The 23,388-nt window shown below is 42.7% G+C and overlaps 1 protein-coding gene across 8 annotated transcripts in view; it reads left to right on the top strand.

Moving 5' to 3' along the window:
* Nucleotides 1–975: 975 nt before the first annotated feature.
* atp2b2 (ATPase plasma membrane Ca2+ transporting 2) overlaps nucleotides 976–23,388 on the top strand; it is a 115,719-nt gene continuing 93,306 nt past the window's right edge. For 3 of the 8 annotated variants that reach the window (XM_061831482.1, XM_061831480.1, XM_061831487.1), the window contains exon 1: nucleotides 18,882–19,139. The gene's annotated coding sequence lies outside the window, so the exon portion shown is untranslated. Of the gene's footprint in view, nucleotides 1,223–1,525; nucleotides 1,686–18,881; nucleotides 19,140–23,388 lie in introns of those variants that run through there. The other 5 variants (XM_061831484.1, XM_061831486.1, XM_061831481.1 and 2 more) reach the window with 5 other exon arrangements.

Here is a 23,388-nt window from a genome sequence, read left to right as displayed (position 1 = left end):
CCAGGAGGAGCTGGGGAGTTCTGTGGAGCCACCCTGGAGCTGGAGAGACTTCGGGATGGCGGTCATGGCTCTGCTCCTTCTCTCCATCATCCTATTCGCTCCAGATGGCTCCCAGCCGCTTCATGACCTGGCCTCGTTGGTGACCAATCCATGGCTGCCTACTGACCAAGCCTCGGTGGCGACCAATCCCTGGTCGTCTTGCAACGACGGCGTGGGAGGTTCTCGTCCGGAGCAGTGGCCTGCCTCCTTCTGGTTCCTGCTTCGCCATTTGGTTCCTCACAGAGGTCGTCCGCCCGAATCGCCCCTTGGGGACCCTGGTGCTTGGCGTCCGGGTCGTCCTCCTGACCTGTCCACCCAGACGCCTTGTGTTTGGTGGCCTGGATGGCCACCAGACTGGGGTTCGGGGTGGGGGCGTGCCATCCTCCGGACACCTCTTCCGCCCACCCCTGCCTGTGTTAATTATTGTCTGTTTTTTCGTTTAGGCACGTCTGGGAGGGGGGGGGGGTACTGTCATGATCCTGCCGCTCCAGCACGAGCTGTGCGGGTGTCCGCGCAGGTCCGCTGATTGGAAGATGTACACCTGCGCCTCATGCAGCCTGATCATGCTATGGATTTATATGACCGCGATGACAACTGGCCGGCGCCAGTTCGTATGATCTTCATGTCCCGTTCGTGTGCTCCGGTATCCCTGATTGAACCTGTGTGTACTGACCTTCGTCCATTCTCCGACCAACCTTGTAAGCCTGACTCCTTCGTTACTTCTGCCTGCTTTGATTGTTCTCCTGTGTACCGACTCCTGCCTGTCCGCTCATCTACTCTCTTCGCCCGACGTCCCAACTACCGCTGCTGCACCGGACTGCCTGCTCGATCCCCTACCTCTGCATGTAATAAACGTGTCTCTTCTTGAACTACCTTGCGTCTTCCGAGTTCCTGCATTTGGGTCCTACTCTCGTTTCCGATGGGACGTGACAGTCAGACCATCACAATCTAACCTCTATGCCTCATCCTGGGTTTACTGTGCTGCCTTTGCCAAAAGTCACCAAAGGGTAATTGAAGTGTGCAAAATTTCCACACATGTGCATGTGAATCCTTGTTGATGTGTAAACTATGATTGGCTGCCAACCAATCTAGAGTGTACCAGCCTCTTACCCCAAAACCGGCTGACATGGACTCTAACTCCCAACCGACCCTAATGAGGATGGGAGGATTTCACGATACTAACGTAAGTACCATGTAGCTATAATCCTTTTGGTAGAAATACACTAGGTGTCAGTATCACTGAGCAAATACCATCCTCTTCCCTCGCTATTACCTGTTTTTCACAGGCAGAGTAGTTTTACTTTAATTTAGTTTTCTCACACAACAGTAACTTTTTTTACGCAAAAATATATTTTCAAATATCCCCGTGAACTTTATTGAGAGAAAACCTCATGTACAGTGAATGTCCACTACAGTACTTTCCTTCCTCACTCCCTCCCGGCGTCCCTCCCTCCTGCACGTCCTCTTCCTCCATGTGTTGCTTCAGTTTCAGCCTCTCATGATGCCTTCGCCGCGGTGCATACGAGAGGGAAAAGCCCAAGCCTCAAGCGCCACATTGCTTTTGGAGTCCCGCAGGTGAGCCAGCAAGCAACGAGCACCCGAAGGATACCACAGGGCATCCGGAGCAGGACCTGCCGTTTGCTCTTGTGAGTACCGCGTAATTGCGCAGGGGAGGCATTAAATTGTCATTTTTGTCATGTGGACTGCAATTTTTTTTTTTTTTTTTTTTTGGGGTGGGGGGAGGTACTTTTTAATATATTTTCCCAAGTTAAACAGCTCTAAGATGACTTTATTACCTTTCACTTATGGAGATTAGTGTAAAACTCAATTTCCTGTGTTGTTTAAAAAAAAAGTTAAAAGAAAAATGTTAGAATTAGCACTGCATTTTTTTATTATTTTTTTCTACTTTTCTGTTTGGGTAGGGAAACACACTTTCCTTTGGTAAATATTTGCCTTTCCTACTCAACCCAGTTTACAAAGTGTGTCCAATGGGGAATTACAAAGCAGGCAGATGTTTTTGTTTTCACTGTGATTGGCCGGTGACCGGTCCTGGGTATACCCTGCATCTCACCCCAAAGTCAACTGTGATGGGCTCCAGTGCGACACTGGTGAGGATAAACGTGTAAGAAAATGGATAGATACGGTATTTATTTTTTGAAGAGTGAGTGTGAACGTAGAGAGACAACGCGGTAAAAACAATCATAAGTCGATCACGTGTTGCATTCAAATCCCCCATCAGAGTTGGCATTAGCTCATGGTGGTAGCCAACAGAGCTTTCATTCATTTTTGTCAGTTTTTTTTTTTTTTTTTTTTGGCTAACTTAGCTAGCAAAAGAAAACTTTTGGAAAAGTATCAAAAAATCCCTCCATATCGTGCCACTTGGAGACTAATGTTAAAGTAGCTGATGCCAACCCACGGTGGGGTCCTTTTTGGCTTTAGCTTTGTCTTTTACCTAGTTTAAGCAGCAAAATTGCTTTTGGAAACGTTTCAAACTTTGCACACAAACACTTTCTAGCCACAGCGGTAGCTGTAAGCTAATATAAACATGACTTGGACTATTTTCACAGTGTGGCACATGATGCCACACTCAGATTTCTCTAAGTTTGATCTTTTTATGTGGTTGTTGACAGAGTTTTCACTTTTTGATGACGTATAGATCGGTATACATAGGTTTCCGATGACGTCACCACAATTCCCTTGTCTACCATCTTGTGTGTCATTACTGGTATTTGTAAACCCATCTTTCCTATGAGGTCAGATTTGGGGGGTTGGGGTGGGGAAATTGGACCCACATGGAAACAATCAAATGCTGTACGTTACATTCAGCATTGGCTTGACTTACAGTGTGATCATATCCAAATATGGTTTCTTGCACCTGTCAACCTTACCAGCTCATGATGGTGGCGACCCAGCTTGAGTTTCTCACCTTTTGCTATTTTAGTTAGCAAAAGACAATCTCTTACAGTTTTAGACTAACGTGGGTAATCTACCCACACCTGCTGAGCCATTGTTCGATCATGGGTGTGGCCACTTACATTAAACTACTTAGCAAAATGACGTTTGAAAAACATTATGAATGGCTGACAAAAATCAGTCTTTTTGCTAGTTACATTTGAATGCTAACAGCTAACAGAATGCTAATATGCAATCTTGGACTGGTGTCTAAACCTGGGGAGAGAGTACATTAACTCATAGTAGCGACTACTTAAATTTGGCTTCCTGTATTTGTCATCTTTTGGCCTATTAAGGCTCTTCGAAACATCATCAACAATTTCTCGCAATCATGCCAGCTGAATGCTAATATGGTGTTTAATTAACTCTCTAGGTGGTGTCATAGTGGTCAGATATGGTGTCTACTAACTTTTTGAGCCAGTGCCTGCACCTGCAGAGTGTCATTTAGAGTTCTTCCGGAAATATTCTCCATATGTGAAGAGTGACACTTTGTTTATCATTTCTTAGTGAATTGTAGAATTCAAGCAACCGGGGGAGGTTGGTGTGTCAGGAAAGGCTCAGCATGGTGATAAACTCAATTAGTATCGTTTGGCACTATCGGCACTATTCCTCGTATCGATCAGCATGGTCATAATAATTAATTATTTGAGTAAAAATATTAGACTGACTCCAACCAGGCGACCGCAATGGACTCAAAACTGGCATTGAAAGAGCAGCTCAGAACATTCAGAGAGCAATTCAGTTCAATGGTAAATTTCTCCCTGTTGTTGAGCAAGGAAATTAAGTCAAACACTATTCACACACTATTTGAGGAAATATGTTAAACTGCCATTAAGTCGCAATCCAATTTAATTTGTGCAGATTCATCTGAAACACTTTGAGGTCAGGCTTTGTAATGTCTAAAATGCAGGATAAGCAAATCCTACCTGACACATTTGTGGAGGGTCCTGATTAATTATTTTAGTTCATGTTGTGCGAGCCTTTTGTGTGTATTTTTCATTTTAATTTTTTTAGCTTCGTACCAAAGATAGGGATAAGTGGTTGTTGTACGGAGATGAGGAAGTGAGTTCTGGTGGGATTTTCGTTCCGTGGCAGTCGTGCAGTAAATCATCCTTGACTTCAGCACAATATCAGCTTGATCCATCTCGTACTTCATAAAACTCACCACCGCCTTTTCATCATGTACTGGTGGTCTTCATCACTGCATCATGCTGTAGGTGGTCTATCCGTTTCACCAGGCAGATAACGATGCAAAAAGCTAGATCTTTTTTTTTTCCCCCTTTGATTTACGTGGCACCCAGAAAGCAATTCAGGAATGTTGTTATCACTTTGTTACATTGTGGACTGTTGTGTAGTTCCTTGTTACACTGTTTGTGAGGTGCCATGACAAAGCATTAATTCTCACCTCAGAAATGGAAAATATTTCTCAGGTTAACGTGTATGTCTTCTTGCTCTCTATGCTCACAGGGGTCCTGTTACCAATAAGTAGACTAAACTGCAATCAGCACTCTCTCTTGTTATTAGTAATGTAACAAAGACTCGCCATTTTCTTCGCATGCGTTTCAAGGAGTGAACGGAAAAATGCTGTTCAGTCAGTGGAAATAGCCCCTGAGAGCAAATAACTTGACCATGCTAATGCTGCGTCCACACACTGGCCATTAAAGATACAATCAACGACCCCCATGCACTCGCTGCACCGCGTGGTGCAGGCCCGCGAGCCCAAGTGCAGCGAGGAGCCCAAATTGCGCGCCGTCCGTTCTCGGCGGACGATCTCGATGCCGACTTACCTGGCGAATGCTTCTAAAATAGCAATTTGCCACGTGAGTTGAACCGGTTCACTCTTTGTGGATTAGCCGCCACTAATGACAGCTGATGTTAAAAAAAAAAAATGGAAGAATGGTACTATATGAAGTGCCTGCTGAGGAATTATAATTAACCGTAAGATAGTCAGAATATTAACAATATTAGGTACACTAAAAATTATATAGTTTGTTCTCTGCGTAGCAGTAAAAACAATAAGCATAGTAAAAAAAAGAAAAAAACTGACACCCTGCATGTAACTATGGATTTTGCTAGTGTATTAGTTAAGCAGAGTTAATTCCATATTTTGATGTCATTTAACTTCAAAGCAAATTACCATAACGAATTTGAGTGCTCGGCAAAGTTTGTGACGTATTCGTCAGTACATTTTCAGTGGCTCTGATGCTAATACTAATACAGCATGAAAGGAAGTGCGTAGGCTGGTCCACCACTTTTCCAGATCATTAAATGATTTGTTATTTCCTGTAAAAAAACAGTATAACACCCGAATAATTGTGAATCTTCCGTTAAAAAGTCAAACTATTACATCTGGCTGTTTCAAATTCGCAAGAACCGCCGTGGATCGATTTCAATTTTGCCCCCCGCAATGGAAAATGAATGTGTGCGTTCTCCACTACAACCATTTTAATTTGGGTACGGCTGTATCACTTAATTTTTGTACCAATGTTGCAAATGTGTGTTATTTAATCTGATATCTGAGTGCTTAGCCCGGAGTGTGTATACTATTAACACATATATATTCTAGGAGCCATTAAATTTTTGACATTGACAACTAGCCCGTAGGTCCAAACTGTCACCAAAGTTATCATCTGATGTCCCAAACTTTCCCACTCTTTCCACATGTGAGAATTGGAAACAGTATTGGCACATCTTGGCTAACATATGCCATCTACAGCATGTGGCTTAGCGTGTTCTTAGCCTTTACGTGTTGCTAAAGCAAAATATCTGAACAAAAACACGCAGCATCAGATGTAGACAGATAATGTCACCCATGAGAGCAGTTTGGGAATATTTCACATTCACAATGCGCATTTAAATGTGTTGAACGTGAGCAGGAGGTGTAAGTTAATTTATGAAGAAAAAAAAAAGTTTTACTCATATGTAGAGTATTTTCTGCTCACATTGTCAATGTTGTTGAGATAGAGGGATAGCTAGATAACCAGAGTTATTCTATGTTTGCCGCATAAATAACTCCACATTCACAGCTGCCTTTTGGTTAAAGCTGTGAACGTCCCGCTAATTTGAAGGAATACACGATATGTAAAACGTTAAACTACTCTACACACCGACTTGTGTCAATATTTGCGCGGAGGAGTTGCTGTAAGGTATTTCGGGGCGTTTGAAAAACCAAATACTCCAGAACCCGGAAGCAAATGAGTACATGTTAAACCGCAGATGGTTTCCATTTTATTGAGTATAAATGCACTCCACTGACGCAAAAGGAGGAAGAGATTTCCGTAAGTTTTGCTCTTTTGTCTGAATTTGGTATTTTTAAGTCACAGTGGTGCCACTTAATGGCTTTTGTGCTCGGCTAAATGCTATATTAGCTTTTCACTGAGGCTTGGAGCAAAGTTAATTTATTGTAATGTGTAATTTGAAACAGTTTGTAAAACTCAAGTGTGTGAGTTAGCTAATGATGTGGCCTTGCACTTACCTCATGTCACTCTCAGTGTGAGCATCTAAATTGTGCACTGTATTACTTGAAGGCATGTTGATCGTAAGTTATCTGTCAAAGGTCCAACTGATAAAGACCTGGTTGCACCTCACAAGATCTCCCAAATGCCTTTGGGCCTTAAACAGCATATGGCGAAGTTTTAAAAATAAATCTTGTCTTCGTTGGGAGCAGGCGGGCGGAAGCACGTCGAGGTGTGAAACGCCGACCAACGCGCTGGTTTTCGCAAGGTCGTGCTCCAAAAGTGTCACCCCACTGGACTCGGGCGCCGTGTGAATAATTAATGGACGCCACTGTTTTGGTTACGATAGAAGAGCAGGTTTTGCGTATGTGTAACTTCCTGTGTGCTGGTCCATGAGAGACTCCATTAGATCGACGAGGTCACGAAATGAATAATTTCAAGTCTTTTATGATGGTCAGAAATCATACCGAATACGATCAGAATGGAGAATGTTTAAAAGGACTAGAAAATGAAATTTCGTAGGTAGATTATGTTCTCTATCTACTATCTGGTTACAATCAGATCACATTTCACAGGCTTTTTTTCAAAAATTGCGATTGTTTAGCACCTTTTCGTTGGGCAAATGAAAATTACGGTAGGTACTTTTTGTCAGTGTAAGTGGTAGCTTAGATGGGTAGGTAGGCATATAAATGGATCACAGATATTTTAAGTAGGTAGGTATATATTTGGATAATAGCTTAGGTATGTAATTCAACAATTGTAATAAAGCTGTAATAAAGCATTAAATGAATAACTCTCTGACAAGTGTAAATTTGATTATCTTTGTAGGAATAGTGACATGTTTACCTAATATTATGTGTACTTTCCGTCCCTTTTTGTGTGCTCCTTGAACTAGAACTGCCTTCTTGAGACCAGAACCTTCACTGTTTATATTTCTTTTAGTTCTTTTACTTTGGGGTGTTGGTACATTAGCGCCTGATTGCTTGGAATCCCTCCAAGCCCACCGACACTTTTGAGGACCCTCGCTGGGGTCACCGTCTGCTTTTTCTTCAATTCTTGATAATAAGTTGGATCTCGGCCTCATCTGCATCCTCTCGCTCTTTCCTCTGAATCCGCCCGCTCACATCTTCATCCCACCTTGTCACCTCCCTTGCGTTACCGCAGTGCATCCTCTTCCTCCTCCTCCTCTTCTTCATTATCATCACCATTACGGTCATCATCGTCATCGTCAACACCAGCAGGGACATTAACATCTCCGTTATCATGAAAGCATCTCCCATTTCTCATTGTCCTTCCTTTTTCTGAATTCCCTTTGTTGTGTGCGCTGTGTATGTTTTTTTCCTGCTGAGGTTTTTCTTTTACACTAGCCTCCCGTCTGCCTTTCAAGTGTGATCGTCACCGTGAGAAATCACTATTTCCTCTTCCTCCTCCTCCTCCTCCTCCTACTCTCCAATGACGAGCTGTGCTGTTCCAAGGGAGCCGTTGCCCTTGATGTGACCGTGAATGAGAGACGGAGACAGACAAAGAGAGCGAGAGAAAGCTCAAGTTATGCAGTGGCAAGCTAGTGAGCATGCGAGTTGTTGTATTTTATCAGTTGTTTGTTGGTTTATGTAAATGTTCAAATCGGAACGGATGGGGGCAAACAAGCGAACAGCACTAGTTGTTGTATTGTTTTTTTTTTCCCCCATGTGATCCAACTTTTACAGTGAAGAAAATGAGTATTTGAACACCCTGCTATATTGCAAGTTCTCCCACTTAGAAATCATGCAGGGGTCTGAAATTTTCATCATAGGTGCACGACCACTGTGAGAGAGATAATTTAAAAAGAAAAATCCAGAAATCACAATGTATGATTTTTTTTTTTTCATGATTTATTTGTGTGATACATTTGCAAATACGTATTTGAACACCTGTCCATCAGCTAGAACTCTGACCCTCAAAGACCTGTTAGTCCACCTTTAAATGTCCATCTCCACTCCATGTATTATCCTGAATCAGATGCACCTTTGTGAGGTGATTACCTGCATAAAGACACCTGTCCACCCCATACAATCAGTAAAACTCAAAATTGTTACATGGCCAAGACCAAAGAGCTGCCCAAAGACACCAGAGATAAAATTGTACAACTCCACACTGCTGGCAAGGGCTACGGAGAAATCGCCAAGCAGCCTGGTGAAAAAAGCTCCATTGTTGGAGCAATCATTGGAAAATGGAAGAAGCTAAACATGACGGTCAATCTCAAATTGGAGTGGAGCCCCATGCAAGACATCACCTCGTGGCGTCTCAATGATCCTTAGAAAGGTGAAGAATCAGACCGGACTACACGACAAGACTTGGTCAATGACCTGAAAAGAGCTGGGACCACCATTTGTCCAAGGTGACTGTTGGTAATACACTAAGACGTCATGGTTTGAAATCATGCAGGTTCCCCTGCTTAAACCAGCACATGTCAAGGCCTGTCTTAAGTTTGCCAATGACCATTTGGATGATACAGAGGAGTTATGGGAGAAAGTTTTGTGGTCAGATGAGACCAAAATGGAACTTTTTGGTCATAATTCCACTAACCGTGTTTGGAGGAAGACGAATAGTGAACACCATCCCTACTGTGAAGGATGCGGTGGTAGCATCATGCTTTGGGGGTGTTTTTCTGTACATTGAACAGGACGACTGCACTGTATGAAGGAGAGGATGACCGCGGCCATGTATTGTGAGATTTTGGGGAACAACCTCTTTCCCTCAATCAGATCATTGAAGATGGGTCGTGCCGTGGGTCTTTCAACATGATAATGAGCCAGCCACACAGCCAGGAAAACCAAGGAGTGGCTCCGTAAGAAGCATATCAAGGTTCTGGTGTGGCCTACCCAGTTTCCAGATCTAAACCTAATAGAAAATCGTTGGAGGGAGCTGAAACTCCTTGTTTCTAAGCGACAGCCCAGAAACCTGTCTGATGTAGAGAAGATCTGTGTGGGGGAGTGGGCAAAAATCCCTCCTGCAGTGTGTGCAAACCTGGTGAACAACTACAGTAAATGTTTGACTTCTGTAATTGCAAACAAAGTCTACTGTACCAAATATTCATATGGGTTTTCTCTGGTGTTCAAATACTTATTTGCAGCTTTATCACACAAATAAGTCATTTTAGAAAATCATACATTGTGATTTCTGGATTTTTCTTTTTAGATTATTTCTCTCACAGTGAACATGCACCTACGATGAAAATTTCAGACCCCTCCATGATTTCTAACTGGGAGAACTTGCGATATAGCAGGGTGTTCAAATACTTATTTTCTTCACTGTATATACTGCTTCAATACGAGTTAGATGAATTGGAATTTAATTTAATTTTATTGATCTTGTGTGGCCCTGCTAACGTCAAATGAGTGATGTGTGGTGGGGAAAAGGTTATGCTAGTGTGCTCTCGTAGTTTAAAAAATACAAAATAACGTGTGTTTATACGTGTGTGTGTGTGTGGTGTGTGTGTGTGTGTAAAAAGCATGAAAAAACCTGTAACGATATGAGCTCAGACTACACACGTCTTCTTGTTGAACTTTTAATAGTCCAATCTCTTTGAACAAGTGCAGCATTAGCCTACATTCTGCACAGCTTACTGCGTGTGTGCCTGCGCGTGTGCGTGTAGCGCTCCACGTAGCCGCTGTGAGCTAACACTGTTCTTGGCGCCAGGCAGATCAGTTGCATAGCAACAGGAACTTTTTTGAAAGCAGCAAAATCTTTTGGAGTGGAATGTGTTGAGCACAAAAAGCAGCGCAACGAATATGTGGAAGGATACACTTGCTAAACTTTTACGCTATTCAAAAACCTGAGCAGGAAATCATATATAATGTTAGTGCTTACAGGTAATCCGTGTTTTTTACCATTGAGTTAAAAGGTTTCGTAATAACATGCTTGTGACAAGGTGTCATCAAAATGTCCCGAGACCACCAAACTAAAATTGATGTAGCAAGCACAAATCCAAGCATGAATGCAATAACACCCCTGCTGCCCCCCAAAAAGACTTTTTAGTAGTTCCTTTAAAATTTGAAATTTGTCCCTGCTCCCATTGATCAACATAAAATCCAATCATCTGTCGTGACAAGACACCTGAAAAAGTTTGAAGGCCCCATAACCCGAAATTGAACAAGAATTTTTCCATTTTGGCTCAAAGTGCCTATTTTTTAAATTTTGGCCAATTACGAAGGTCGTACTTGAATCAGCTCTTCTGGGGGAATTCGTCCAATGAGCCTTAATCGGAATTAGGGACACAAAACAGGTGGGTGGTGATAAAGTGGGAAAAATTTGCCATGACACAAGAAATCTCCTTTCAAGCCCTGCTTGCATCTTTATTTAATATTAGAATCATACACTTCCCTTTCACGACATTCAATCATACACATATCATTAGTTTCACTGCATTTCTTTACAAATGCTTGAGAGGAATCACGTATTGTGACACATCTAATGCTACAGTAGAATTTGTACTAAATACAGTGCTCTACGGTACAAAATATACAAATAAACCTTTTAACGAAGTACCTTGACATGACTTTGTAGCTGCGATTGTGACCCGCATTTCCCAAACACTTCAGACTCGATCCAACTTGATGCCTATCGCCCCTGCAAAAATGGCAGCGACCTGTGTATAAATGTCACATTTTTTTGCACAATGAGTAATGGAGATGATATTTTACCGAGGAGGTGGGGTGGGGGGCAATTTTGACTACTGTTCCACCTAAAGCAGTGTATTCTTTACCACGAAGCTAAAGTGGAGACACAATTATAGGAACCAAATAAATAAATGTAAACAACATCATTCACATGAAAATATTGTAGAAATGTAAAAATGTCAGTCGACCACAAGCTGACGGGTAAGACCATCTGTTACGACACACGGTCAAATATTTTATTGGCTTCGATGTCACTGTCATATGCAAGCTGATAAAGTCACTGAGATTTTGCATCGGGAAAACAAATATTCACACTTTTTAAAATGCAGTTTGCTAACCAAAACAGTTGCACTTCCTGAGACATGTACTGTAATTCCCGGCCTACAGAGTGCACTTGGTTAGAACCCTCTTTACACAGAAAGATTTTAACGCTAGCACGCCGCTAGCCTTAGCGCGACACTGCTGTTAGTGCGGTGCTAGCGTGAAACTCTTTCTGTGTACCGAGGCTTATAACGTTAGTGCCGTGCTAACGCTAGCGCCACATCACCGTATAAACCACAGGGTTGAAAGCGTATGAAAAAAGAAATTACGATAAATTCTTCAAGGAATGAACTTGTGGCATCTTACCACTTGTTGGACAGAAGAATCCTGAATTTGTTTGTGTCCTCCTATTTTCTTCTTTTACTGCGTTTGTTCTTAGTAGCTGTTTTTAAAGTCCAGTTTCTCTTGACATAAATTATGATATACCAATAACATTGTTCAAAATTACTGTATTTTGAAAAATGTGTACACATATAGTCCCCCCCAATGTAGTTATTTTTTTATTTATTTATTTTTTTAATTTTTTTACCTGGATTCGCTTGAAGCCAGGGGTTGCGTGAGTCAGTCTCAGGGCTTCAAGAGAGGGCGAGACAAACAGTGTGTATGTGCCCATTTTGTTCCTGTACAATTTATAAAAACTTGGCTTTTGGCATCTGCTACATTTAAACAGACCAAGGACACACTGGAGAGAGTACAGCAGTGATTCCCAACCAGTGTGTTGTGGCACATTAGTGTACTGTGAGAGCTCTTGTGTATTATGTGACAGAAGAGTCTCCAGGATGAAGGACAAAGTTTATAAAACAGTGGTGAGGCCGGCCATGATCTACGGATTAGAGACAGTGGCACTGAAGAAACAACAGGAAGCAGAACTTGAGGTGGCAGAAATGAAGATGTTGAGGTTCTCGCTTGGTGTGAGCAGGTTGGATAGGATTAGAAATGAGCTCATTAGAGGGACAGCCAAAGTTGGATGTTTTGGAGGTAAGGTTCGAGAGAGCAGAATTCGATGGTTTGGACATGTCCAGAGGCGAGAGAGTGAGTATGTTGGTAAGAGGGTGCTGAGGTTGGAGCTGCCAGGCCAAGAGCGAGAGGAAGGCCAAAGAAAAGGTTGATGGATGTTGTGAGGGAAGACATGAAGGCATTTGGGGTCAGAGAGGAAGATGCAGGAGATAGGCTTAGATGGAAAATCATGACACGCTGTGGCGACCCCTAACGGGACAAGCCGAAGGGAAAAGAATGAGAAGAGCTCTTCTTGTGTGCTGCGGGAAATGATCAAATTTCACTCATTTGGTCAAAATGTGATTTATTTACAACAAACAATATGTCTTTGTTCATCTGTCTAAGGCAGTGGCATCTGAAAACAGACAGAACAGATAAATGCTCTGATATTTGAAAGTTTACAATTGACTTATTTAACATTTGTGTTTTCTTTATTTTTGTTTTGCTTCCCGTTTAGCGTGAGGTTTATGGTTCCTTCCTTCCGGAGTAAACGTAGGAATAGGCTGATCGTTGGTACCCATCAATATGTCACACAGAGGCTGACATGGCAGTCATCAAATTTTAAGATGCCTCGAGAGAATGATGTACGTGATTATTCATTGCTGCCATTTAGTAATTTAGTACGGTGGTGAGCGCAAGGAGCGCAGTGGCCAAGGCGGTAATTATCGATTTGCTCAATCTATTTCTTCATATAATTGTACAGCCAGTTCCAAAGATGATTTCTCTCTGCTGCAGTGTCTTGGAAGTTGAGCTTCAGTTTTGTTTGAATTTATTGGCGTTCTGTTGCTCCATTAGTCATGATTTAAAGCGACGGCGTTGTCAGCGCGCTTTGGGCGCTGCAGTGAACTCGTGTTAGAGCACGCTGCTGCTTGCTTTACATCTCACCGAGTAATCATATCCGGTCTTTGTGCACGTACACTTTCTATGTGCTCAGTTGATTCTTTCCTATGGAAATACATAAAATTCATTCAGCCAATATTGTCTTTAAAGTGACTCCCAAGTTTACTTTCATTTCCAGCTCTTTTGCAAATGACTTGGACTCAGACAGAACTTATGTATTTCTTTAGGGACAAGGCCTTCTCCTTTAAGGCAAGGGACTGATGTTTAGTCGGCGTTAAATTCTCATTCACTGCCAGACCTCCATGTTAACGTGCATATTTGAATTCAACAGCTCTCACTGTAAAGAAAATATTACGTCCTCTAACACAATCAAATACAGTACATCATATTCTTTGACTCATACTGGTTTCTGAATACAGGTCACTGTACACCCTGGAAGCATTTCTACTGTATGTACTTAGCTTTAATGTACTTGTCATTTTCCTCTTTCCTTTGACTGGCTCAAAACTGCAAACAAGGTGTGCGTCCGGTGGTCTTCGATGTGCGCCTTCTCGTTTAGCTGACGTTGTAAGCAATGTTCCCTCTAATTTTTGACGCATCTGAGCAAAAACACTCAGACCTTGAGCGCCCCCTTTGACCACTATGAGCAACATCAGATGTATGCACTGTGGTCAATCAGTGTAATCCATTGAAGTTAGATGGCTCATTAAAAGGTTCAGATTAAATTCCCATCAGAACATTTTTAAGAACATTTTTTTTACTAATTTACACTGAAAATGTCAACAAACAAAAGTATACATTAGAATACAAATACATACCAAGCCAACTATTAACTATAAATTTGAAATGTTGCTTCCAACTTTGTTTCATTTTTTTTTTTCACCCACAATATTTGTTTTTTTTTTTGGTGTAAAACTGAATTATTGCTTGCACAATATCTTTCGGAATGGTTGCTGAAAGCTGAATGATACTCCCAAACAGTTATAGGGTTAATGTTATGTTGCCTCCTAGATTTAAAATACACAATTAGCTTTTTGTGCATTGTATCATATGTGCTTCCATCCTTGATTAGGCTGTTCCAAGGTGGAATTTTAACATTATCCACCATCTCATCCTGCACTTTCTACTTTGGCTTCAGACCAGACCTTTTTTACTCAAAAGAAGGGATAATCTTGTCGAGTTTCACCACTTTTTCTTCTCTTATTCACATAACCCGTTGTTTGTAAGTATGTACCCCTTTATAATGGAGGGGGGCGGTGTCAGGTAAACTAGGAAGTAGAGTGTGTGGGCCGGTGTGGCCGAGCAGCAGCTCTTTGTGAGAGACCGTGTGCTGCCACTTTTTTTTTTTTTTTTTTTTTAAGGGCATCAGCCTGTAGTTCACTGTGCTGGATCTGTTTTCCTCTATGATGAGAGTGTGCAACATGTGCGCAAATGCGCAGTTGTGCAGCTTAGAGGGAACATTGGTTGTAAGGCTGTCCTTGGTACAGAAAGTTCTCCATGACCTGTGTGAGGAGGAACGTAGGAGTCACTTAATACGATGAGTGAGAGAGGGTCCACCTCTGGGAGCCATCTCATTAACATCTCACATGTGTGTACGCACACTACACGCACAACTGGTATCATTTTACTACAGCACTTGGGAGATAGTTTGAAGCTCGTGCAATTAATAAGGCTAATGGTTATCGACTGATGGTTAGTCATGACCAGTATTGGAGATTTAACCACAAGGTTAACAAACCGTCCCCTTGAGAATGACATGACTTGAGAGTTGTGTGTGTAAGTATGTTTTCTTGCCTTTCTATCTTTGTGGGACCATCCCCATCATTCCAGCTTTTATGTTTTTTTGTGAATTTATGCTATGCTACCATGAGCTACTTTCACCAAATTCCAGCACGTGTTAAATTACATTTTCCACAATGAGCTTAATTATCTTTAAGCATGACACATCTGAATCTCACATGAAGACATCATTAAAAGGTAACAATTACAATAATTACAAGTCGTTATTAACTTAATATTTCTTTCAGTATTGTAATATCAGAAATAGCCCATATCGCTCCCCGCTCGTGTTCTCATTTCATGAAGATATCGTCTTTATTTGATTGCGGTGGCCTTCAAAAGGATTTCGAAAGATCCTAAGTTTGACTTTCTTAAAACTATCAATAGCCTGGGTAGACAGTGGATCTTTTAAAAAAGTATTAGTTTCCCCAGAAAATACGTGAATCATCTGTAAAAAGTGTACTTAATCCCCAAATCTGTTGTTACAATGCTACATTGTTTTTATAATTTAAATACTGTCATTCAATTTAATGGTTTATTTTGTTGCATGTAGATTAGGTCTCTGTAGGTCATTTTAATGCAGTCTACCAAACGTAAACACACAAAATATCTCAAAATCCATCCATCCATTTTCTTCACCGCTTATCCTCACCAGGGTCACGGGGAGTGCTGGAGCCTATCCCAGCTTTCAACGGGCAGGAGGCGGGGTACACCCTGAACTGGTCGCCAGCCAATCGCAGGGCACATAGAGACATACAGCTACATTCACAATCAGACTTAGGGGCAATTTAGAGCGTCCAATTAATTTTGCATGTTTTTGGGATGTGGGAGGAAACCGGAGTGCCCGGAGAAAACCCACGCACACACGGGGAGAACATGCAAACTCCACACAGGTGGGTCCGGGATTGAACCCGGGACCTCAGAAATGTGAGGCCGACGCTTTACCAGCTGCTCCACCGTGCTGCCTATCTCAAAATATTGTGTTATAATATTAGATCCACATTTCCCACTCGTTGTGGTCACATTTAGTGAAAATAAGATCTTGAGGGCCTTCAAAACGTAGTCTTAGATGGAGCGTTCTATCCTGTAGAGATCCTGCCTAGACTTTTATTTCATTCTATAACCACACTTTTAACACAAAACGATCATATCGCAAATCATCTTTTTGCATTGTAATCTCCTCCAACTGCACTGAAATACTGATAGGAGGTAAGGATAAAAGCACACACGGATAAAAACTACTAACGTAATATTTAGGCAGAATTCTTCATACAGCTCTTGTATTGAGATTTGATGCAGGTGTGCCTAATGAAGTGGCAGGCAAGGGGCATGCCCAACACACTGCGGATGCCCGGACCACCCGCACCTGGCGGTACACGCAGCACCAGGCTGCGTCTCCTCTCCTGCTTTTCCTCGCAGCTTTTTGCTGCACTGCAGCTCTGGAATATTTCAGACTGCACTACATTGATATTCAAAGCCTGTGTTTGATCCCCATCACTGCTCTCCTTCTCTCTCTCTCTCTCTCTCTCTCTCTCTCTCTCTCTCTCTCTCTGTCATTCTTTCTTTTTCTCCCATGTCCAAGTTAAATAGTCTTAACAGCTGTTCTGTAAAATTCACACTCCGCTTGAATGCCCCTCGGAGTACACTCCGATTCAGCGAAGGATGAATGTCGTACCGGGGCAGCACCGACTTCTTTTTTTCTTCTTCTTTTCCTTTCAGCTTGTCCCGTTAGGGGTTGCCACAGCGTGTCATCTTTTTCCATCCAAGCCTATCTCGTGCATCATCCTCTCTAACCTTACCTCCAAAACATCAAACTTTAGCTGTCCCACTAATGAGCTCACTTCTAATCCTATCCAACATGCTCACTCCAGTTGAGAACCTCAGCATCTTCATTTCTGCTACCTTCAGTTCTGTTTCCTGTTTTCTCTTCAGTGCAACCGTCTCTAATCCGTACATCATGGCCGGCCTCATCACTGTTTTCTAAAGTTTGCCCTTCATCCTAGCGGAGACTCTTCTGTCAGATAGAACACCAGACACCTTCCGCCAACTGTTCCACCCCGCTTGGACTCGTTTCTTCGCTGCTGGAGAAATTTTTTTCATGTGTTTTTACACACTTGGTACTGCCTGCCTAGAGCTGCATCAAAGAAGCTGCGCTCATGTTTTGTATTGAAACCAGACAATCAGTGAAGTATTGCTTTTACAAAATACTGTATAACTGCCATAGAGAATAGACTAGGACCCACAGGTAAAGGACGACTCATGGCAATAACAAAAACACACCAAATATGCGAGCATTAGCTTACCCGCTTGCTGTGCTTTAGCTTTACGATTTCCACTTGACAGGAGTGGTGCCCTAAGTCTTGCCTTGGATAAAATGCCTCCTTACAGATTTAATAATACACTGCACTTGTTAGCTGATGTCTCTCTCATTGAAAGTGTGCGGTTCTGCGTGGTTTCCACAGAATATTTGCAATTGATGCTTTTGTGTTGACAAAAGTTGGTTCCATTTCTAGTTCCTGCTTGGATGCAATTTCTGATGTGCCGAGACACTCGTTTGATACCTAGCCTGTCGTTCCACTTTGGGCCTTCTTGACAAAATGTGTTTCGCAGTATGTTTGTAGTTGATGATTTTGCACGAAAGTAAGGTGTACCGAGCCGATACCGTGCGTTGGCTTTTAAGGTGGATGATATCACTGATACCACTTTTTTCAAGTATCAGTAAATGACACGTCTTGCAGTGTGATTAAAAAAAACGTTTGACTTCAAATATATTGTTAAAAAACTAACACATTTGTTTCCTAAACTATAACACTTGTCATTTGTGATATTTAAACATTCAAATGCATGTTTTAGCAATACAGATGATGTACATGGGTGGCACGGTGGGTCAACTGGTAAAGCGTTGGCCTCACAGTTCTGAGGACCCGGGTTCAATCCCGGCCTCGCATGTTTGCGTATTCTCCCCGTGCCTGCGTGGGTTTTCTCCAGGCACTCCGGTTCCCTCCCACATCCCAAAAACATGCAACATTAATATGGCACTCTAAATTGCGCCTAGGTGTGATTGTGAGTGCGGCTGTTTGTGTCGATGTGCCCTGCGATTGGCTGACGACCAATTTGGGTTGTACCCTGCCTCCTGCTTGTTGAAACCTGGGATAGGCTCCAGCAGTCCCCGCGACCCTTGTGAGGATATGCAGCTAAGTAAACGGATGGATGGATGGATGATGTACACACGGCCTGTAGCACAAGGCATTTGTTATTTTGGTGTCATAGTTAGACCACATGGTGGCCCTTTGTAAAAGGATTACATGCAGTAGAAAGGATACGAAAAAGAAATGAAACGAAGAACATCAAATTAAGGTGGATATGTTGCGGTTTTAATTACAAAATAGTGTGAGTAAAAAGAAATTCAAATTTAGATTTTTGCAAGTACTTATTTACTGTCACAGAAGTGTCTTCACTCTGCTGCCATGGCTACTCCTGCCGGTACCGATACTGTAAGTCGGGCTGGTAAAATGGTATCGGTGGTGTAGTATCAGAGCATTGGTTCAGGTCCAGATGATATTGGTATGGGTATCGGTGGTACATTAATGCGGCTTGAGGGACTGACATGCACTATTTCCCTAGTGTAGCCATCAGAGCTGTTATTCCCCTGACTCTCTTTCCAGTATCTCCTATATTCTGTTGTTAGTGTTTTTTCCCCATTTTTTAAAATATGTTTTGACATTGGTTAAAAAAAAAAATCCCTTGTCCCACACAGAGATACAAGCAAACACACAACACCCCCCGCTGGCTGCCGACGTGGTACAGGCTGTGCATTGAGACGGCCCCAGCCGAGGCGGCAGCACAGTGAAGGAGAGAGAGCTGCTCACAGCTTCAGTCTCCTCTCACACACACACACGCACACGTACATATACCCACTCACATACACGCACAACACACACACATTCCCACACTTACACTCACATTCACACACACACATTCACATGCAGCACATTGCTGCGGTGGTTAGTCCGCTGCTGCCGACACCACCGGAGCCGCATGTGCTGCTGCGCTCGCAGGTGGATTGTAGGACTGCGGGTGACTGTAACCTTGATGCCATGTAAGTGCTTACGTCCTGTTTTGGTTTTGTCTTGTGCGGCTCGAGATGGGGGAAAAAAACGCATGAGCTATAGCGTGGAATTCGTAATCCAGTGACGTACCGGCCCTGTTATTTAGGTGCACTGCACATCTTCACTTTCGTTCGCAGCTGACTCCAGCTTTTCGCTCTCTGTTGGAATTAGTAGGGACCACTATATCTGCTGGTGCGTGACTGGCGAGCGGGTCCGATAAATGGCTGGCTCGTCACGGTTTCGACTGCCTGTGGCGGCCGCTTTGGCGGATATGTCAACGCACTTAAAGATCGCCGTTAAGGCAAGCGGACGGCCCGTGGATATTGATTATTGCCGCTATTGGAAAACTGGGATGGCTGCATGACCTCAAGCACATTTAAGGGCCCCTGCGTCGCCAACATCAAGTCTTTTTCCTGCTCCCCATTTGATGCAAACTGGTGCCTATGTTGTCCTTTTCATATTGTTCCATTTTATGATCTTTTACAAGCATCTCAAAGGATGCCCCCCCCAAAAAAATTTACACTACGAATTATTTTCGTCATGCCCGCAAACAAGTACTTCAGTTACAGGATGTTCCGGTAGATCCCCAACTACTGAGGTTATGTTTTTATAGATGCCATAAAATTGGGGGATTGTTACCCCAACAGAGAGGTGATGAAAAATGGTACATTATGGATGATTTATTTCTGGATTATTCCATGATGCCCCAAATGGGTATCACAATAGATGGTATCAGCAGGATGTCCAAAAATTATGTAATGCAGACATGTTGTTTTGGAACCTTTCACAACCATATTGAACAGTACTAAAATCTTTTATATGGTGGAAATGTGACTGTTTGATACTGACAGAATAGTCTCTCAGGAATTGGTACGGTATGGACCAGATATTTTGGAATCCTTCTCTGGACAATTCCAAAATGTACTAAATTTGTTAATTGGATTGATTATTATTATTATTATTATTTTGTCTGTGTGTGTGCGTGTGTGTGTGTCCTGTTTGGCTGGTAGATCAATAAGAATGGAGACTCACCATCCCCTTTATGCCGGATCAGTTTTACTGTGTCACAGTGGTCGTTTTTGAGCTTCCCCTGTTATTTTTTTAGTGTTTTAATTGTAAGTTATTTACGATCAGTCGATCTGTCAAGCAGAACAGACTATCTACAGTGGGGGAGTAAGACAAAGCACTAACTGTAAACAATGAGAAGTGAATCATTTCAAATGTACGACAAAAACTCTAAATATGGATGTCGGATATGAGGCTGTAGCGCTACACCCTGGAAAGGAAGGACAGGACAAAATAAGACAGGACAAGAAACATGCAAAGACAAGGATCGTGAACCCGGCTAAACCACGGTAATGTAAGTGTATTATCGAAGTCTGTAGAACGAGAACGTAACTGGGGTGATACATAAGCACTTTTTGTATATATGAGTGATTTGTTGCATTAAGTGAGTAGTCCTATGTTCAGTGAAAGAATCCCAGGGGTCTGTGCCTACAGACACATCCAAGTGAATTCAGACCATTGTGTATGCAAAAAGACTGACAGAAATGTCCTGTAATTGCTGTGGGAGCAACGTAGAGGCAAAGGACTCCACCCAATCAAACGAGGACAGAGCCAGGACCACGGGTCTACCTGATAGCAACCCTGTGGACAGGACACATCCCACGCCGAGGGACCCAAGGTGGTCCGCTGGTCCCTCCAAAGCGCCCTGACAACTGGCCACCCGGTAGTGGCCGCAGGGACCCAATAACACTGCCCCACACCCTGGTACCCCCACCCCCAGGAGAACAGGAAGGCCCCCACAACCCGCAAGACCCATGATACAGCCAGTCCCAGCCCAGCCTGAGGTTGGGAGAATGTCCCTTATTTGTTGATAAAGGAGGGTGGATAAGGACGCCTGACAAGAGAACTATTAGGGTGGGAACCCAGGGAGCAGCCATGGGCCATGAGAGGGGAGGCCCCACGCCAAGCAGCCATCCAGCCCGTCCTCATGAGAAACGCCATGCAACGAAGTGTAAAACCCACCTGCCCCCGTTACAATGACTGCCAGGTCCCCGAGTGGCAGTTAAATAGAATTGTTTCCTTAGCAATAGTTAACGTGATGAGTAATGATTGTATGTATTTATTGGGAACGTCGATCAATCTTAAATCTCCAAGTGTGCACAATCTTTCGGACTAATTACACTGTTCTTTTAAGACGCATCCCACTCTGGTTGGTGCAGAAGGTGAGGGTTTTACAGAAGGGTGTCCACTTACCATTTTTTTGGGTGGGAAGCCTCCACATAGCTTTTGAACATGTAAATGAGAAATAAACTCCATCCCATACCAGTCTGCAATACATGGTGTCACTTCCATTTTGGGCACGATTACAATTCTAACCTTGTGTGAAGACCCCAACTTTGTTGTAGATATCGCAACAGCTTTTTGTTTTTGCATGCTTCACAACCTTACCAAACTTTACAATACTATACAGGGTTGTCTTTTGCTGCTTTGTTGACCATTTTGTGGAAGGCCCTTTTTCTTCCTACTTACTTTAGATACCACCGCCACTCTGTAGGTTCCACAACAGTAGAGTGCCAAATTGTACAGTACTGATTGATTTCTTTCTGGACGTTTCCATTATTATTTTTTTTTAATTTTCAATTATTTACCGTTTCCATTGTGGTCACGACCATCCATCCATTTTGGAGCCACTTATCCTCACTAGGGTCGCAGGCGTGCTGGAGCCTATCCTAGCTGACTCAGGGTGTGAGGTGGGGGAAACCCTAAACTGCTTGCAAGCCAATCGCAGGCCAAATCTAAACAACCATTCAGGCTCATTAATACTTTTGGACAATCTAGAGCATAGGTGGCAAACCTAAGGGCGGTTGGCCAGATGCAGTCCACCGCATCATTTTATATGGCCATCAACTTCTGTGATTTTTTTTTTTTTTTTTTCTAAAATCTGTACCCAAATTCCAGATTGTCATAATCCATCCATCCATGCATCCATCCATCCACCCATCCATTTTCTTTGCAGCTTATCCTCACGAGGGTCATGGGGAGTGCTGGAGCCTATCCTAGCTGTGACCGGGCAGGAGGCGGGGTACACTCTGCAGTGGTTGCCAGCCAATTGCAGGGCACATGCAGACAAACAGCTGCACTCACAATCACACCTAGGGGCAATTTAGTCTCCACACAGGTGGGTGCGGGATTGAACCCGGGACCTCAGAACTGTGAGGCTAAAGCTTTACCAGCTGATCCACCGTGCCCCTGATTGTCATAATAATAAACTATATTAGTGCACTTTACTCTTACCAAACCCTTTTTTTACAGTTACTTAAACAATACTTGGACAAACTATTATCTTTCTCTTCTGACAATATGATTTGGTGATTAAACATTTATATGGTTTCACTGTCCTAATGGCCCTCTTAGGGAAATCATAGCTACAATGCTGCCCAGGACAAATATGAGTTTGACACGCCTGTTCTGTCTTCTTCAATCTACCTGTAATGCATCTTTTTGAGATGCGGGAGGAAACCAAAGAAAACGTGCAGAAAACCCACACATGGGAAATGAAGCAAACTCCACACAGACACAGCCAGAATTGAATCGAGGTCCTCAGGACTTTGAGGCAGATGTGTTAACCAGTCAATAACTGTGCCACCATGGTGAGCAGTAATAAAGTACACTGGAAACCAGCCTTTAATCCATCCATTTTCCACGCCGCTTATCTCACAAGGGTCACATTTTACCTAAAAGATAAAGGCAACAGTTTCAACTTGGTGGGAACAGTTTGGTGAAGGGCCTTGAATGTTACCTTATGTTACCATTGTACTGTGGTTGATATCCAACGGAAGGTTGCCAAAAATAATACAGTATGAATCAGACATTTTGCTACCCTTCACAGCCTCTGGCCATGGAAAAAAACAGTGTGATACCAAATCAAGGGTACTTCATCCATATTTTCTTCCATTTTTCTTCCTGTTAGCACCCTGGTTCATTGTCCTGAATTTTTTTCCCCATTCTGCAGGTCTACAGAGAGGTAAACACCACTTGAAAGGTGCATGCTTGAGAATTGTACCATGTATAAGTTTGATCACATTTCACTGCTGTAATAATATCATATAATGTACTAGTTTTAAATAATACTTGCTTTTATTGTAAGTCATGAAATCATCAACCTATTGTCCGATGATTGCTTTTGTGGCCGAAACATTATGTACAGCTAATAACCACAGCCTGCTTTGCACA

Source organism: Syngnathoides biaculeatus, chromosome 10 (genome assembly GCF_019802595.1).
Source record: "Syngnathoides biaculeatus isolate LvHL_M chromosome 10, ASM1980259v1, whole genome shotgun sequence".
NCBI lineage: Eukaryota > Metazoa > Chordata > Actinopteri > Syngnathiformes > Syngnathidae > Syngnathoides > Syngnathoides biaculeatus.
Note: the sequence above shows the minus strand (reverse complement) of the source record. Positions and strands in the feature narration are given on the sequence as shown.